Source organism: Lepus europaeus, chromosome 1 (genome assembly GCF_033115175.1).
Source record: "Lepus europaeus isolate LE1 chromosome 1, mLepTim1.pri, whole genome shotgun sequence".
NCBI classification, from domain to species: domain Eukaryota; kingdom Metazoa; phylum Chordata; class Mammalia; order Lagomorpha; family Leporidae; genus Lepus; species Lepus europaeus.
The window spans coordinates 78,250,163-78,270,511 of record NC_084827.1 but is presented as its reverse complement, the minus strand read 5'-3'; the positions used below and the strand labels follow the sequence as shown (position 1 = coordinate 78,270,511).

Genomic DNA, 20,349 nt, shown 5'->3' with positions numbered 1-20,349 from the left:
TTAGATTTCTACAGAGACACGAGTTATCTATGTAGGCTAAAAGGATATGAAATTGTCTGTTTTCTAGGTCCAACTTGTAAATCTAAACATTGTGTTGTTGCAAGTAGACTGATGGTGTGAACTTTAGCATAATGTTAATACATAGCATTCTTTCCTTAGTGGAGGGTTAAGCTTATGATTACAAATAAACTGAAAAGCATGTCATTGTAAAAATTTTAAAAGAGAATAAGAAACGAAGGAAGGGGGAGGTTGGCAATATGGTGGGAGAGAGGGTAGGATGGGACATATCTGTATATATGAAATACACGAAATTTGTTCACCATATATACACTCAAAACATAATATTAATATGTTGAAAAATATTTGTTTACCAGGCTGTAGTATTAGCAAAGCATCTAACTTTGTGCTAGATACAGTAATGGCATCATCAAAGGTATCTTCTGCCATCCCAGAATTTGTATTTTAGGTAAGCATCATAAATATTAAACCTTGGGGCTGGCAATGCAGCTGAACTGCTAAAGCCACTGCCTGAAAGTCTGGCATCCCTTGTGGGTTTCCAGTTTGAGACTTGGCTGCTCCACTTCTGATCCAGCACCATGCTAATACACCTTGTAAAGCAGCGGAGGATGGCCCGAGTCCTTGGGCCCCTGTACCCACGTGGGAGAATTAGCTGAAGCTCCTGGCTCCTGGCTTTGGACTGGACCAACTTCAGCTCTTGCAGCCTTTTGGTGACTGAACCAGCAGATGGAAGATTTCTCTCTTTCTCTCTCTCCCCATCTCTTTCTCCCTCATCCCCTCCTTCCCTCTCTATCTCTGTCTCCCTTTCTCTCTAGAGACTGTCTTTCAAATAAATAAATAAATAAATCTTTAAAAACTAAATATTAAACATTGTATTTTAGAGTAGGATTACAAATATCCAAGAAAAATAGTTTCATCTCTTTTGTCTGCTGAGTCCCATATTAGTAAGATAAGAACCGTACACATAATCTAAATGACCCTAAAAAAATTCCCTAGGAAGGTGACACCCCAAGGTTCCAATAATGATCGAGTTCTTTGTTCACTGAGCACAAATAGCTATTGGCTTGTGTGAAGGAACCATGGTGCTTGAAAAGCGATGTTCAAATACTAATATTCCATGCCACAACTGGGTCACAAGAATGGTTGATGGAAGAGCATGGCTCCCCATAATCTTATTCCCACCCCCAGGCATTAGGTTATAAGTTCATAAGTGGATAGTGCAACTCTCTTTCTCTCTCCTCTCCCCCCTCCACCTTCCCTCCCTCTTTCCTCCCTCTCTCCTGTCTCCCTTGCCCTCTCTCCTCCCCACATTCTCTTGCCCTAACTCTTTGTTACTGAAGGTACTAAGTACATTTAACTACTGTTGGTTATTGGATAGGAAACCCTGCCATTGTTGTCATTCAGTCAACTGTGCATGTGATCAACGTTAAGGGGGACACAGAAGGCTTCAGGGGAGCAGGTAATGGAGCAGCAGCCCATTCTGAGAAGGACTTAGAGACCATTCTCGGGAACAGCTGAACACAATGCAGACATCTGAAGACATATTAGCCCAACATGATGTGCAGAGAGAGGGTGCCGTGTGGAAGAACGAGAAGGTGAAGAGACCATGAGATTGAAGGGAGTGTGACATGTCTGAGGCCCTGACAGAAGTCAGTGTGGCTGGAAGCAGAGTGAGGCAGAGAAGAGCTTGAAACATCACTGTGAAAGCTACAAAATGCAGGGCTTTTAGTTGATGTCAAAGATTTTACATCTATGGCAGTACTTCACAAAGTTCATGGGAAATAAAACTAAAAGGTGTTTATTTTGGTGCAAAATAGTTGGAAATCATGTACATGAGTAGATTTAAAAAAAAAAACCATAGAAGCGTGTATTAAGAAAAATCATGCATGCATTTCAAAATGTCTTTGCAACTAAATACTTATCTTTTAATTAAATTTTTCCATAAACTTTTTGAAAACTCTTGTATATTCAAAGAGAAATAGAAAACAAATGATAGCATCACATTAAAAAACTCACTGAAAGTCCCAGACAGAAATAGTTGTCATTTGCCCTCAGGGGAAGTAAGGGTAATACCCAGCACCAGAACTTTTGCTGTTTACCAGAATACTCTCACTGATTGGATGATAAACTAATTATCTCTGGAAAAAAAAAAAAACAATAACACAAATAAAACTGGGAAGTTCTTTTTTTTTTTTTTTTTCTTTGACAGGCAGAGTGGACAGTGAGAGAGAGAGAGACAGAGAGAAAGGTCTTCCTTTTTGCCGTTGGTTCACCCTCCAATGGCCGCCACGGCTGGTGCGCTGTGGCCGGCGCACCGCACTGATCCAAAGCCAGGAGCCAGGTGCTTCCCCTGGTATCCCATGGGGTGCAGGGCCCAAGGACTTGGGCCATCTTCCACTGCTCTTCCGGGCCATAGCAGAGAGCAGGCCTGGAAGAGGGGCAACCGGGACAGAATCCAGCACCCCAACCGGGACTAGAACCCAGTGTGCCGGCACTGCAGACTGAGGATTAGCCTATTGAGCCGTGGCGCTGGCCAACTGGGAAGTTCTAATTGCTGGGTTCTAAATTCCTTGAGGTTTGAGTTTCTGTTCCTAGCACAATACTTCATACGCATTTAGCACCAAACTATTTATGCATATTATCATAAATCATCTACATGATTCATATTATCTGAACATACTGCAAAATGACATCAACATCTATTAAGATAATACTAATACTGCCATTCACTTGGTAATGTTCTACATACTTTATACTGCCTCATTTTTATCTATTTATTTATTTGAAAGGCAGAGTGACAGAGAGAGAGAGTGAGAAGGAGAGAGGATGAGAGAGAAAGAAAGAGAGACAGACAGAGAGAGAGATCGATCTTCCATTCTTTGGTTCTTTTCTCAAGTGCCCACAACTGCTAGGATTAGGCCAGGTTGAAGCTAGGAGCCAGGAACTCCATCCTGCACTCCTACTTGTCTGTCAGGAACTCAAATATTTTAGTCAGCATCTGCTGCCTCTCAGGTACATTCATAGCAAGTTGGATCAGAAGCAAAGTAGTAGAGCCTTTAATGCAGGTATCCCAAGTGGTGACTTAATCTGCATTAATTACATTGAAACACAGAAGCAAGAGAACAAGCAAGCTACCCAGCTGTGCCTTTTACAGGAGACATCAAAGAAACTTTCATTGTGGTAAAATTTGTGTCAATGATAATGTGGGTTTGGTAAAGGGCAGAATCTACCCAATCTCACATCCCAGGGCATTGGGCTCCTGTGGTGGGGGGAGGGGAGTGTATTATGCATTTGAATAGATGTTCTCAGCATCCCTCAAATCAAAGCACTCCAGGTTGGAATTCATTCATAAAAATGTTTTCCTTGCTTGATGAACAAATTTGGCTCAATATTTGTTTTAGAATTATTACCTATTTGAAAGGCAGAGTTACAGAGACTGGGAGAGAGGGAGGGAGGGAGGGAGGAGAGGAAAGAGAGAAGGAGGGGGAGGGAGAGGGAGGAGAGGAAGGGAGAGAGAGAGAAAGAGAGAGAGAGAGAAAGAGAGAGAGAGAGAGAGAGAGAGAGAGAGAGAGATCTTCCATTTGCTGATTCATACCCTAGAGGGCCTCAATTGCCAGAGTTTGGCCAGGCTGAAGCCAGGAGCAAGGAGCTTCCAATGGGCCTCCCACCTAGATGTCAGGGGCCCAAACAATTGGGCCATCTTCTGCTGCTTTCCCAAACACATTAGCAGGGAACTGGATCAGAAGTGGAGCTTCCAGGACAAGAACTGGTGCCCATATATGTTGTCAGTGTAACACGCAGCAGATTTACACATTATACCACAACATCAGCCCCTGGCTCAAAATTCTACATTAATTCTTGCTTAAATACTCTCTAGTTTTATAATAATTTCTTAGATTTATTCTCTTGACCTAAATACCTATTATCCTAATGTCATTATAACTTCATTATGTTCAATCCATGTTTGTGAAAATAATGATGATGTGGTGTCGCCTTTATCACAGCCAACGAGGCTGTATTCTGCTATAATCAAATAACTTCTAGTTTGTTCTTAGATTGATGGCATGCTGATGGTCAGTACTTTAGAATTATTTTATTTACTTCCATTAAAATGACGGATAGTTTCTGCTGGACATAGAGGTGGAAGAAATCTAATTAATTCAACAGGGAAAAATGATGCTATTAATTTTTGAAATAATGAAGCCTTAAGACAATTCATGGGAAGCCTAGCTATATGATTTCTGTGTTTTGCTATCCAAACAAAAAGATAAAATCTTCAAGCAATTCCTATTACAACCATGAATATTTTTAAAAGCCAAGGCATATATATAGAAAATATATATTTTAATATCATTGTTTTTAATTGATTTTATATGATGTCGACAAAATATATTGTTAACAAAGACAAGAACGTGAAAAAGAAAATTAATGAAACTTTCGGTGAGTTTCTTTCATTTTAGATTAAGTCAGGGAAATTCTGTTTATATAAAATAAATCACCAGAGAAAACAGTCTTCAAATTATATAATCTCACAAATTGGGAAGCTATGAATAAAAAAACAGCAATATAGAATGCAAATGCTATCAACAGAAGAAATGTTTCTTTCCACAATGGTGATTAAATATTACGTGGGATTCTGAAGCTTGGACTAGATGAAGTATTCAAAGAAGCAACTACTTTTCATCAATGATTTTTCTGATACAGACCCCAAGTAACAGGATCTTGAATAAATTGTTTTAGGGTAGTGAATTTTGATAGGAGAGGGAAAGAAGTGAAGGATACGGCCAAAGACACTTAAAATTATGATGTGTGGGATAATGATGTGTGAGTACCAGATAAGATGTTTCTTGGGATTCCCATATACTGTGTCAGAGCTCTAGTTTTAAATCCTGGCTTCTGGTTCCAGTTTCCTGTTAAAACCCCCTGGGCAATATCAAATGACAGCTGAAGCACTTTGGTCGCAGTCACCCATGTGGGAGACACAGCTTGAGTCTCAGTCTGGCCCAGACCTAGCTGTTGCTAGCATCTGGGAAATGAACCAATAGAGGGAAGATCTGTCTGTCTGTCTCTTTGTTTCAAATGCATAAAAATTTCAATAAATACATATATTAGCATAATTGACTAGAGTTTCCAAAAATACAATAAATTTGTGATGTAGATGGGATATGAGAAGAAGAGAATTTAAAAATAGCTGATGTGTGGTGAAAGGAACCAGGACTTGGCATTGAAAGTTTGTAGTTGGAAATGGTTCTCTCAAATTAACAGCTAGAAAAATGATGTGACTGATGAGAGTAATTTAATTCCTCTGAGAATGAATTCTCTCTTCTGTAAAATAAAGCCATGAATATAGAAGGTCCTTTTTACCTGAGCATAATTCATGTCAGGGAAAATACCACTAAAAAGTGAATCTATTCTATGTGGGAATTAAATTATTTTAAATAAATAACAAAAATATTTAAATGAGATTTTTGGAACAAAAACATCTATAGGTGTACTTATTTAATTGAATGTCAACTGCCATACAGATTAAAATTACAACTATGCATTCATTATTGGGTCAAAGAATAATAAATCATTATTGACATTTCTTAAATACTTTTATGATTACATTATTAAATATCCATTGTTTCATGTCTGACTTTCACTGCTAGATCATAAAATATTTGAGTTTTGAGTCACTTTCTGTCAAGTTTCCTATGAGTTTCCTGAAGTCTCTGGTGTGAAGGTCTCCCCATTTTGTATACCCTTTCTTGTGGGTTCACATCCCATTTGCAGCTAGAGATCAACCAGCCAATCTGCAACAACATAGTGTTAATGGAAAGAACTTGCTGGATGAGGTGTGGTTTCCTAAGTGATGTTCCCCATGACTATTTTGATGGGTTTTATTTCTTATGGGGATCCAGACAAAAAATTCTGAGATGAGAACTACATAATACACATGCCATATGTTATATGAATTTTTTTAAAAAGTGTAAAAAGCACCCTATAGCAAAGTACTTAAAATACAGTGAACACTTGTCAATTTTTTTTCTATTTTTAAACTTTTAATCTTTTTGTGTTTTTTATAAAGAGTGGACATTTATTTCTTACAGTTTTGGAGACTGGGAAGTCCAAGACCAAGGCCTGGCATTTGGTTTGATGCTGGGCTTTTTTTGTACCCTCATATGGTAGAAAGCAAAAGAGCAAGCTAGCAAGTTGGCAGGATGCTGCTTGGAGCTCTTTTATAAGGGCCTTTATCTCACTGATGAAGAACCAGCTCTCATGGCCCAATCACTTCTTAAAGGCCCTCCCTTTAAGTACTATCACATTGGCGAAGCCTGAATTTTGAGGGAGACCCACTCAAACAATAAGGGGCTAAGACAGCAAACTACATTCAAAAAATTATTCACTTAAAATAAGCTCATTTTCTTTATTACAAGATATTGCCGTATACATCTGTTATTTAATCTCAGATGACCCTTTTTTAAACTTTTATTTAATAAATATAAATTGCCAAAGTACAACTTTTGGATTACAGTGGCTTTTTCCCCCCCATAACTTCCCTCCCACCAGCAACCCTCCCATCTCCGGATCCCTCTCCCATCCCATTCACATCAAGATTCATTTTCAATTCTCTTTATATACAGAAGATCAATTTAGTATACACCAAGTAAAGATTTCAACAGTTTGCACCCACACAGAAACACAAAGTGTAAAGTACTGTTTGAGTACTAGTTTTACAATTGATTCACATAGTACAACACATTAAGAACAGAGATCCTACATAGGGAGAAAGTGCACAGTGACTCCTGTTGTTGATTTAACAATTAGCATTCTTATTTATGGCATCAGTAATCACCCGAGGCTCTTGTCATGAGTTGCCAAGGCTATGGAAGCATTTTGAGTTCAACAGCTCTGATCTTATTTAGACAAAGCCATTGTCAAATTGGAAGTTCTCTCCTCCCTTCAGAGAAAGGTACCTCCTTCTTTGATGGCCCGTTCTTTCCGCTGGGATCTCACTGACAGAGATCTTTCATCTAGGTCATTTTTTTTCTTTTTTTGCCAGAATGTCTTGGCTTCCCGTGCCTGAAATACTCTCATGGGCTTTTTAGCCAGATCTGAATGTTTTAAGTGCTGATTCTGAGGCCAGAGTGCTGTTTAGGACACCTGCCATTCTATGAGTCTGCTGTCTGTCACGCTTCCCAAGCTTCTCCTTTTTAATTCTATCAGTTAGTATTAGCAGAAACTAGTTTTGTTTATGTGATCCCTTTGACTATTAATCCTATCATTATGATCAATTATGAACTGAAACTGATTACTTTGACTAGTGAGATGGCATTGGTACATGCCACCTTGATGGGACTGAATTGGAGTCCCCAGGCACGTGTCTAACTCTACTGTTTGGGGCAAGTCCGATTGAGCATGTGCCAAACTGTACATCTCCTCCCTCTCTTATTTCCAATTATATTTAACAGGGTTCACTTTTCAGTTAAATTTAAACACCTAAGAATAATTGTGTGTTCATTAAAGAGTTCAACAAATAGTATTAAGCAGATAAATGTAATCAGAATCCACTGCTCTGAGATCCACAGAATTACCATAGAGAAGGTATTAGTTCGTTAATATTACTCATTCTTTAGCTTTAAAAATATATAAAGTACATATAAATGTATCTCTCTCTCTCTCTCTCTCTCTCTCTCTCTCTCTCTCTCTATATATATATATATATATATATATATATATATATATATAAAGTGTATGAATACAGGTAGTAAGTGTACTGCAAAGGGTAGATCCGCACACAGTTCCCAAACTTGTTCAGGTGACCTAAAAAATAGGCACAGCATCTGATGCCTGTGACATGAACCCAGTGAAATCCCTGAGAAGCATGTGCTTTTGGAGGAAGGCAAACCTTTGTTCCCATTGCTCTGACTGTGTGATTTTGCAAACACACAAGCAAAAAAGCAAAATGAACCACTTCTCTGAGCTGCAGTTTATCATGTATTAAATGAGAACAATGTGCCCAAAGAACAGCCGGAGTTTGGGGTTTTGTTGAAGTAATTTATTTGGTATGGTATAAGGAGCAGGCACAGAGGGAGTGGCACTCTCGGGGGAAGGAGAATGAAGAAAGCAGGATAAGAAACTTAAAATAACCGAGCAAAAACAGGCTGCATGAGAGCACATCACCTCTGTCATCTGTATGTTATATCAGAGCACACGGGACTCTCAGTAGGAAAGGGAACACTTGAAAGTGGTAACATTTAATTCGGACTTGATCTTCTTTTTTGTTTTTGCCAACATCAGGAAAGATCACCACCAACTTGAGTCTAGCAATATTTTATGCTTTCCTGTATGATGTTCAAGTTGGCCAACCTCTTTGTAGATGTTACATTCTGTATGACCATTCCCTGCCAATGATTGCACATATTTTGGAAATTAAACTCTTACTTTTTTAAAAAACATTCCCATATGGAAACCAAACCAGTAATATTTAAGTTTGAAAAACATGTTAAATGTTGAGAGTAACTTCACGTACTGCTGTTATGGCTTTGGCATATGTACATTTTATAGTAATGTTCATGCAAATTGCTTGGATATTTTATTTAATAAGCTTTTTGTTTGTAGTTAAATAGGTATCTTCTTTAATGCTCCCCCTATTATTCTTATATTTCTTTTTCAATTATTGCCTACATAAATGTTTTTGTGTTTTTTGCAATTTGTCCAGAGTTATCATAAACATAATTTTTAGTTAATTCAATGGCTATGTGTCAAGGCAAGATAATAATCATAAGGCTTTATATAGATATGACATTTAAAATTATTTACAACCTATATGATACATGATAAGGGAGTCCTTATCATGGCATATTCTTTCCTGAGTCCCCACAGTTGAAAATTCTGTAAATGACATGGTGGTTGGCTACTTGGATTATAAGTATGCAACTATTGCATACCCCATTTCTTTTTCTAAATAGAAATATACATTGTCATATTTCTGGCAAGTTTTCAGGTTTTTTAAATGCTTAGAACTTTCCACATTCCCTTTGTCATTAGAGCCTCAGCGTGAAGTCTGACTGCTGCTGAGCTCAGTTGGAATGTGAACTGGTGTGATATGTTTTAAATGTATATGTGAATACCAGTATTGGCCTCTGTCAGTTTTCATTTGTGCTTTTGTTTATAAAATTTGCATGCCATCTCACTGTTTTCTCGGATGGTCTTGCTGTGCAATCTTTTTCCTTTCATTGGAAATAATTATTGCTAATTTAAGAGTGAGCTCATTGTCATTGTTGCTTTTAATGAGGTCCCATCATACCCTCAGGGAGGAGAGGGACAGGCTCAGAGAAGAGAGAATTGCTAGCAAATAGAAAATTTACTATAATCTGGGTGTTTATTAAATTGGAGTCGTACATTGTAGGGAGTGCACAAACAGAGAAAAGTCAACCTCTCTTCCTTCATCTCACTGGTATTGCCCATTAGCATATTGTATGTATTTACCATTGAATTCAAGTTCCCAATGTATGTCTAATCCCATATCTTAGGCTTTTCTTGAGAAACATAAACCTAAGCAACAGAGGTCCAGGGTCCAGAGATTGTCCAAAGAAGTTCTTTTTTTTTTTTTTTTTTTTTTTGACAGGCAGAGTGGACAGTGAGAGAGAGAGACAAAGAGAAAGGTCTTCCTTTGCCATTGGTTCACCCTCCAATGGCCGCTGTGGCCGGCACGCTGTGGCTGGTGCATCGCACTGATCCGAAGCCAGGAGCCAGGTACTTCTCCTGGTCTCCCATGGGGTGCAGGGCCCAAGCACTTGGGCCATCCTCCACTGCATTCCCAGGCCATAGCAGAGAGCTGGCCTGGAAGAGGGGCAACCAGGACAGAATCCGGCACCCCGACCAGGACTAGAATCTGGTGTGCCGGCGCCGCAAGGTGGAGGATTAGGCTGTTGAGCCACGGCGCCGGCCCAAAGAAGTTCTTTCCACTCTCATTCTGGAAGCTTGAGGATCTCATCAACAGCAAGCTCTCTGCATACTCTGGCATACATCAAGTCTATGTGGAATATAAAGGATGTTGTGGGTTGGGGCTGGCCTGAATAATTATGTCTTTCACACTTCTATACATTCAATAGAATAAGCCCAGCATAATACATGAGGAAACAGACAGCATGCTTTATACAGAGGTACTCTAAAAATGTTAGTGGCGAACTGACTAAGAAGGTAAAGTTTATTTAATTATTTATTTATTTTTTGGTATACAACATTTTGAAATCCCTGCAGGTTTTTCTTTTTTAAGATTTATTTATTTATTTGAAAGTCAGAAGTACAGAGAGAGAGAGGAGAGGCAGAGAGAGGGAGGTCTTCCATCCAATGGTTCACTCACCAGATGGCCACAACTGCCGGAGCTGTGCTGATCTAAAGCCAGGAGCCAAGAGCTTCTTCCAGGTCTCCCATGCTGGTGCAGGGGCCCAAGGATTTGAGCCATCTTCTACTGCTTTCCCAGGCCATAGCACAGAGCTGGATTGGAAGAGGAGCAGCTGGGACTAGAACCAGCGCCCATAAGGGATGCCAGCACTTCAGGCCAGGGCGTTAACCCAGGGCCCCACAGCACTGGCCCCTGCAGTTTTCATAATATGTCATGTTAATGAATGTTTTGAATACTCCCAATTTACTCATTACAGGCTTACTTCAGGGTCAGTTTGGTAACTGATATGAAATCATGTTATAAGATTAAAAGTTAAAGGACTCTGGCCTCAGAATCAGCCCTTAAGACTTTCGGATCTGGCTAAAAAGCCCATGAGAGTATTTCAAGCACAGGAAGCCAAGACATTCTGGCAAAAAAAGAAAAAAAATGACCTAGATGAAAGATCTCTGCCAGTGAGATCCCAGTGGAAAGAATGGGCCATCAAAGAAGGAGGTACCTTTCTCTGAAGGGAGGAGAGAACTTCCAATTTGACTAGGGCCTTGTCTAAATAAGATCAGAGCTGTTGAACTCAAAATGCTTCCATAGCCTTGGCAACTCATGACAAGAGCCTCGGGTGATTACTGATGCCATAAATAAGAATGCTAATTGTTAAATCAACAACAGGAGTCACTGTGCACTTTCTCCCTATGTAGGATCTCTGTTCTTAATGTGTTGTACTATGTGAATCAATTGTAAAACTAGTACTCAAACAGTACTTTACACTTTGTGTTTCTGTGTGGGTGCAAACTGTTGAAATCTTTACTTGGTGTATACTAAATTGATCTTCTGTATATAAAGAGAATTGAAAATGAATCTTGATGTGAATGGGATGGGAGAGGGATCCGGAGATGGGAGGGTTGCTGGTGGGAGGGAAGTTATGGGGGGGAAAAGCCACTGTAATCCAAAAGTTGTACTTTGGCAATTTATATTTATTAAATAAAAGTTAAAAAAAATGCTCAGTGAACTTCATGCAGCTCTTTATGTTGAATAACTATTAAAATAGTTGAAACTGGACTTTTCACTTTTGTTAATATCATCTAAATATAATTTGTATTTATTTTAAGTGCAACACTTTTTTTTAGATTGACTTCTTTATTCATTTGAGAGGCAGAGTTATAGACAGAGGGAGAGACACAGAAAGAGAGAGAGAGGGAGAGAAGGAGAGGGAAAGTCTTCCATCTTCTGGTTCATTCTTCAAATGGCCGCAATGACCAGGTCTGGGCCAATCTGAAGCCAGGAGCCAAGAGCTTCTTCTGGGTCTCCCATGTTGGTGCAAGGCCACAAGTGCTTGGGTCATGCTCCTCTGCTTTCCCAGGCCATTAGCGAGGAGCTGGATCAGATGTGGAGCACCAAGACTCAAACTTGTGCCAATATAGGATGTTGGTACTGCAGGCAGAGGCTTAACTTACTATGCCACAGCACCAGCCCTGGAACATTTGTTCTAAACATTTACCCTAGATTTGAGAACAAGTTACGGTCCATTATAGCAGAATTGAGAACAACCATAGTCCTGACTAGTATAAAAACAGCTCTTCAAGGGTGGATGTTGAGGTATGGTGGGTTATGCTGCTATTTGGAATGACTGTATCGCACAGCTGAGTGCCTGGGATTGAGTCCCTCTCTTGCTTCCAATTCTGATTCAGCTTTTTGCTAATGCACTTGGGAGGTAGCGGAGATGGCTCAAGTACAGATTCTCTGCCACTTATGTGGGAGAATAGAATAGAGTTCCTAGTTTTCCTTGGCCCAGTTGTGGCCATTTGAGGAGTGAACAGAGGATGGATGAAATCTCCGTGTGTGGGCGGGGGGAGGGGAAGGGGGAGACTCTACCTTTCATGTGATATTGCTATTGTCAGCAAGCGATCTAGGACTTGCTCCCTCATTTCTCTATTCTAAGCCCAACTTGTTCTTTCATTTCTCTATTCTCTTCAAGGTAGGAAACTAATTCTATTATAAAGGAATCTGTAGGACGCACAATTTAATCTTTAGACCTTATAGAAGAGATGGCTAACATTTTTCTGTAATAGCATAGCCAAAATAAGAACTTAAATAATAATCTCATAGCTAGATTCACTTTGCCATCACTGAAGTATACAGTAAGTAGAAAAAACCTCCCTTTCAGACCAAAGGGAAAGAAAGTTTTAAAGTGAGAATATAATTTTCCTCATGGGCATTGTCTACCTTAGAAAAACTACTACAGAACATGCCTGTGACTATAGACTTGTAGTTCAGGCCACCGAAGATTAGAGATGGGACACGGGCACTCCCTTGACTTGCATCCTCTGATCTGCTTTAACACAAACTAGGAGGAAAAGAAAGCTCGGCATCAGAAGCAATGGGTGGCAGGCCTATTAATGGCTGATCTGTACAGTGATCTGCCCTCAAGGAGACCCAACAGGCCAGTCCACTGCAGTGGCTTTCAATGTGGTAAGCCTGGGCTTCAGCAGAAGTCAGCTTGTGAAGAGCCCTAGCAGCTCTGCCAAGAGTTGGATCACTGGAAATGGACCTGCCCTGGAGTCGAAGGATACCCAGGTCAGAGCCACAGATCTTATTGGCTCTAAGCTGAAAAGCCCTTCACTCAGCCCAACTTCCAAAGTGACCACTGCAGCTGAGGGGATGGTCAAGTAGGGTCAGCAACATTGCAGGCAGAACTGTAAATTTCTTGTTAGAGATGCCCCCTGCCGTTACCTGGCCAGCTCTCCTCCCAGGCCAGCCAAGTAATGAAAGTCAACAGAGTGCCTTCCCCTAGGAGGTTCACACCTCCCTTAGGATATACCCCATGGGAAGAGATAGATAGGTCTGGGCCTCTGAATTTACAAGGCCTAAAGCCCACCAGATTATTATCAAGCCCCTTCTATCAGGTTCTATTTGCCTCTCAATCAGAAAACTTAATTGTAGCTTAGACAGCACCTTTCTTAGCTCCTCTAATAATGACTCTGTCCTTTGTTCTAGGCCCTGTCTAGTGCACTTGGGCCTCATTCCTTTGTAATCATAACCTCTACTCTACCACCAATGGCTCTACTCCCAACCTGTGTGTACTGATGGTCCTCTTCCCCACTTAATGCTGTATACTTGTTCAAACCTGGTAAATGCCACTCTTAGGATCATTGGTTACTATCCTCACTCTGTCTTTTATGACCTTGTCTAAATATGATCAGAGTCGGCAAACTTGGAAGGCTTCCATAGCCTTGGCAACTCATGACGACAGCCTACGGTGGTTACTGGCGCCATAAACTAGAGTGTCAATTTGTTGGGTCAACAACAGGAGCCACTGTGCACTTGCTCCTCATGTGGGATCTCTGTCCTTAATGTGCTGTACATTTTGATTGAATGCTATAACTAGTACTCCAACAGTATGTTTCACTTTGTGTTTCTATGTGGGTGCAAACTGTTGAAATCTTTATACTTAATTGATCTTCTGTATATAAAGAGAATTGAAAATGAATCTTGATGCAAATGGAAGGGGAGAGGGAGCGGGAGAGGGGAGGGTTGCGGGTGGGAGGGAAGTTATGGGAGGGGGAAGCCATTGTAATCCATAAGCTGTACACTGGAAATTTATATTCATTAAATAAAAGTTAAAAAAAAGAATAAAAAAAATTTTAAAAAATGAATTTATTCACATTAATATATACAGTTCTTCAGCCTATGTTTGCCATTGTCAGAGATGAGGAAGATGTGGTGATGCTACTTTGTCAGAGCTACAGTTCATGGGTCTCTCCTATGCAGGGTTCTCCAGCTTATCTGAAAAGTGCTTCAGGTACCCAGAGAGAACATTCCATGTAGGCAAGATGGGATTCCATCCATTTGTCCGAGTAAAACAGACTCTGTTAAAAGCCAGGGTCATCTCTCTGGAAAAGAGGCCAGTAACTTAAGCAAGCAACAAGACAACAGCTACAGAGGCCAAAAGGGATTGTTGTATCATAGTAAGTACACTAGGTCTTTTAAAGGCAGGAGACTACATAACTTTAGCATTACTTGGATATAAAGAACCCCAGACTTTACGTGGATAGACTGCATACATGTCTTTGAACTGCTTACCCCAGTTTTATTCTCAATGTTTATATTTCAGTCTCCTTACAGATTAACTTGATGGAACACTGTGAATATCTACATACAGAAGAAATATCCCCAAATAGGAGGCACATAAGACACATCATGAGAAGTTTGATTTTGGCAAACTTGAATCTACTACTATGCCCATCTTTTCAGGGAAAAAAAATCAATTCAAACATTCCTTATGTATAAGATTGGGAGCTATATTCCTAAATAATGGACTAGCTATAATATAACATTATTGATTTTGAAACAAGTATATATATATTTAAGAGACTTAAAATTCAGAGGGACTTCTTAGCATATCAATATATTTCACTATTCTTTGTGTTCCAACCTAAGATACATTTTCTCTACTTTTTCTTAAATTATAAATCTATAAATTATAAAAATATGTATAAATTGATTTGTGTCATCCAGCCTAGGGCCATGTAGGTGACTATGGAATGCCCGATGCACAGAGGCCTAACAGAACACATAGGAACTCTGAAGACAACCAGGCATGTGTTCAAATATTTCCTTCACAACCAACTAGTTATGTGATCTTGCATAGGTGACTTATTTGTCTATCACCTTACCTATAAAATAAGGCCTACACTTCACAGTGCTATGGTGAAGAGTTAGTAACATACTCCTGGCATCAGTAACTGGACCTTGGCCAAGAGATATTAAAAAGCGAACACTACTGTTTCATCATTTTATAGAACAAAAATAGCACAAGTGAATTCAGCAAAGGATAAGTGAGCAGCTCAGAGTCCTGCAACTATCACTGCAAAAGTTAACTCTGAAATTCAGAGCTTATATGATATTCTCTAGTCTATGATTCTGTCCATTCTTCTAGCTTGCTTCTTGTTATCTTGCCATTGGAATGAATTGCTTGATAACAAATAGATTTGAATTGCTATAATTATCAGACTATGCCAGTCAAACATACTACACTGATGAGATTTTAAGCAGATGCCAAAGATAAAAATTACTGGCTTTCCCTTGAAGTTTAAAGAAAAAAATCTTTAAACCACAAAGTTGTTGTGCTTTCAAGTTAATACAAAATTATTTGTTTCATTATGGGATACAGTTGACAGAAAAATTTCATGTCATCTGGGAAAAACAAGAGGTAAACTGGATTCTACAGTATTGAAAAATATTATAAACTTATATAGATTGAATTAAAATATATAAAATCAGAAAATCATAGCCTAAAATTAATATCATTCCTAGAGTGGTATGAGTTAAATAATAATTAGGAATAATTCATGATATGCTAAATTTAGGAAGTTCTACATTCCACTGAACTGATGAAAATTCAATAGACAAAGAGCTTGACTAATCCAAATATAAGCTTTTCTATTATAAGCTTTGATCTTTGAAATCTATCCTCAAAGATCCCTTAGTGAAAGCTTAGAATCAGTCTCTCTAACCAGAAATAGATTGAATTCAAACTGTTCTGACCTTGAAATCTTTAACACAATTAGAAAGTATATGCCAAGCTTCACGTGTGTATTGAAGAGTCAATCCAGATACTTGGAAAATAAAGTAGTTCATTCAAATTTGCCCTGAGATCAATGTCATTCTGTGGGGTTGTTGGCTAAGTGTGGATCACAGGACACTTTCAGAACATTCAGCACATTATGTTGTGCTGAACAACCCAGTGATTTCACAAACAGAGATGATGAAGTGAACTTCGGCCTGTGATAAGGAAGTCTGCCTGTGACAAGGAAGAACAGTGGATGCTGAAGACTGACTCCCAGGTATCTCACTTGCCTACTTTCAATTGACCTTCTCTTCTTGGAGTCTCTGTCCCATTGCCATTGTCAATGGAGAAAAGGAATCTTCTCATCAAAAGGCAGCTGCTGGTGCACTGTGTGAGAAGAGCTGAGCCACAGATGCTCTCCAAGGATGATCTGCAATCTTATCAGTTCCATAATTCAGGCTCTTTTTTTTAAATTTTTTTTTTGACAGGCAGAGTGGATAGTGAGAGAGAGACAGAGAGAAAGGTCTTCCTTTGCCTTTGGTTCACCTTCCAATGGCCGCCGCGGCCGGCGCATCGCACTGGAAGAGGGGCAACCGGGATAGAATCCGGTGCCCCAACCGGGACTAGAACCCGGTGTGCCGGCGCCGCAAGGCGGAGGATTAGCTTGTTAAGCCACGGCGCCGGCCATAATTCAGGCTCTTTTAAGAAAGGAGTCTACCTGTCCCATACATTTCCGCTTTTGGTTACTGCTGGTAGTTTATTGTTTTCAAGTTGTGTGATATGAGGATGACGTATGGAATTTCTTTACTTTGTAAATATGACTATATACACCAGGGTGTATGGTCAGAGAATGATGCAGTAGACCAGAACCACTGGAAGACTAGATTGAGGGAGGGCTCTGGGGGTAGTCAGGTATAATATGATAGACCTGTAAAGGCTACCACAACACAGTCCTGAGGGATGTACTTAAAAACCCAAAGATCATGATGGGCCAGTATTGTGGCACAATGAGTTAAGCTGTCACTTACAATGCCAGCAGCCCATATTGGAGTGCCAGTTTGAGTCCCAGCTAATCCAGCTACAGCTCTCTGCTAATGTGCCTGCAAAAGCAGCAGATGATGGCCCAGGTACTTGGGTTCCTGCCACCATGTGCAAGACCCAGCTGAAGTGCCTGGCTCCTGGCTTTGACCTGGCAAAGCCAGGTTGTGAGCATTTGGGGAATAAACTTGCAGACAAAAGATGTTTCTTTCTCTCTCTATCTCTACCTCCCCTCTTCCCTCCCTCTTCCCTTCCACTTTGACTATGACCTTGTCTAAATAAGATCAGAGGTGGCAAACTCAAAATGCTTCCATAGCCTTGGCAACTCATGACAAGAGCCTCTGGTGATTACTGATGCCATAAACAAGAGTGCCAATTTGTTGGGTCAACAACAGGAGTCACTGTGTACTTTCTCCTTATGTAGGATCTCTGTCCTTAATGTGTTGTTCATTGTGAATTAATGCTATAATTAATATTCAAACTGTATTTTATACTTTGTGTTTCTGTGTGGGTGTAAACTGATGAAATCTTTACTTAATATATACTAAATTGATCTTCTGTATATAAAGAGAATTGAAAATGAATCTTGATGTGAATGGAATGGGAGCAGGAGTGGGAGATTGGAGGGTTGCCGGTGGGAGGGAAGTTATGGGGGGGAAAAGCCATTGTAATCCATAAACAGTACTTTGGAAATTGATATTTACTAAATAAAAGTTAAAAAAAAAAAGAAATCAACACAGAGTAAATGCTGACAAGGATGTTGGAAAAAGGTACCATAACACATATTGGTAGGAATGTAAATTAGAACAGCCGTTGTGGAAGACAGTACAGAGATTCCTTAGAAAGCTGAAAGTAGATCTATCATATGACACAGCCATGCCACACTTGGGAATTTACCCAAAAGAAATGAAATCAGCATATGGAATATTTATCTATATCTCCATACTTAAGCAAGCTCAATTCACAATAGCTAAGATATGGAATCAAGCAAGATGTCCATCAACTGATGACTGGATAAAGAAAATGTGGTAAGGGGCCAGTGCTGTGGCGCAGTGGGTTATGGCCTGGCCTGAAATGCTGGCATCCCATATGGGCACCGGTTCAGGTCCTGGCTGCTCCACTTCTGATCCAGCTCTCTGCTATGGCCTGGGAAAGCAGTTCAAGATGGTCCAAGTCCTTGGGCCCCTGCACCCGCGTGGGAGACCTGGAAGAAGCTCCTGGCAGTTCTGGTCATTGTGATCAATTGGGAAGTGAACCATGGGATGGAATACCTATCCCTCTCTCTCTCTCTCTCTCTTTGTGCCTCTCCTCTCCCTGGGTAACTCTGACTTTCAAATAAATAAATAAATAAATCTTTTTTTAAAAAAAAGAAAATGTGGTATGCATACACCATAGAATACTAATTAGATATAAAAAGTGTGGAATCCTGTCTTTTGCAACAAAATGGATGTAACTGGAAATCAATATGCTTAATGAAATAAGCCACTCAAAAAAGACAAATATCATAAATTTTCCCTGATCTGTGGTAACTACAAAAAAGGTAATGCACATGAGCAAAATTTACATTTTGAGATTTGATTATTGTTCATTGCTCCTGTCTCTACTGTTGAGGAACAGTGTTTTGTTTTTTTTTTTTCTTTTTCTTCTTACTCTTTGTTGAGTTCTTTTATTTATTTATTTTTTAAAGATTCACTTTATTAACTTGAATGACAGAGATACAGAGAGAGAAAATGAGAGGCAGAGACAGAGCTCTTCCAACTGCTGGTTCACTCCCAAAAAGGCCACAACTATTTGGCTGGGCCAGGTCAAAGCCAGGAGCCAGTAGCTTCTTCTGGGTGCTTCTTCTAGGTCTCCCACGTGGGTACAGGGGCCCAAGGTCTTGGGCCATACTCTATTGCTTTCTTAGGCACATTAACAAGCAGCTAGATCAGAAGTGCAGAAGCTGGGACTTGAACTGGTGCCCATATGGGATGCTGGTGCTTCAAAGCCATGGTTTTAACCGACTGCACCACAGCGGCAGCTCTGATGCGTTCTTTATTTAGTGGAAGTGTAAGCTTATGAATACAAAATAAACTGAAAGTATGTGATTATAAAAATTAAAAGGAAGAATAAGAAAGGAAGAGGGAAAGAGGGTAGGAGCATGGCAGGAGAGAGAGTAGGGTGGGAAGTATCAGTTTGCTCCTAAATCTGTATATATGAAATACATGAAATTTGTTTATGTATTGAACATATATTTCCATGCCTAAAAAATTGTTAAATAAAAATATTTAAAATGAGGAAGTAATAAGAAGAAATAATAAGAACAGAGCTAAACAGAAGAAATTACAACATTGTAGATCTGAAACCATAGGAGTGAGACGGAAAGAAGCAGAAGAGTCAGAATTTGGTGATTAATTAATTATGGAGAATAAAAAAGAATCATAGAAGCAATGTAATAATAATGTCAATAAAATAACTGTGACTTATTAATTGCATGCTAGAACATAAAGTCTAGTGGGCAGGATTTTGGTCTATATATTTAAATACTCAGCCCTAAGTTTCTAAAACTGTGTCTGACACATAGTAGGTACTCAATACATATTTCTTGGATGATAAAAAAGAGTGTTTCCACCACCTTGTCATTCAATTTTAACATAATATCACCTCCTTAGCAGCTCTTCTTCCCAAGAATTTCATTCTCTTACAAGATACTCATAATTGCCCATGATACATTCAGTTTTACTTTTAGCTAGAATTTAATGTTTGTTATTCTTTTATTCATGTGCTTGTTGATTTGTTTTATTTTTCAGCTTTGTCCTTACCTCCCAGCTTTTCACAAAATACTACTTTTTGGAAGCTATGGGACTGATTTGCCTGATATTTTATCTTTTGCATGTACAATACCGTTTCAGCACCTGGATAAATGTGTGATACTTAGAAAGCATTCAGTGAGTATTTGTGAAAGTATGAATTCATTTATGATATAGTACTGCCTTCAAGAATGGAACCCAAAATAGTAGGGTCACCATATAATTTATTTTCCACCCTGCCACTTTTGACAATGAAAGAAGACACTTTTAGATGCCAGGATAATAGTCATAAATTTTATAAATATTTGTCAAATGAAAAAAGGAACATCTGAATGCATGCACATTGGATATCAGGATCATACAATCTTTTTCAAATGCCATTATTGTATCTAATAGGTCATAAGATTAAGATATTTAAAGGGAAAGAAAGGACTCCCAATAAGTTAAACTACTAGATTCTTAAAAACTAGCTAGACGTGGTTTATAAGGAGTGTCGTATTTACATGCCAGTGGATGCTACTTAGATCATGTCCAGTGCTTTATGAATATTG

At 39.3% G+C, this 20,349-nt stretch overlaps 1 protein-coding gene across 1 annotated transcript in view; it reads right to left on the bottom strand.

Annotated features, from left to right (window-relative positions):
- Positions 1–20,349, bottom strand: part of THSD7B (thrombospondin type 1 domain containing 7B) — an 864,031-nt gene that overhangs the window by 33,274 nt on the left and 810,408 nt on the right. The gene's annotated exons all lie outside the window — the stretch shown is intronic.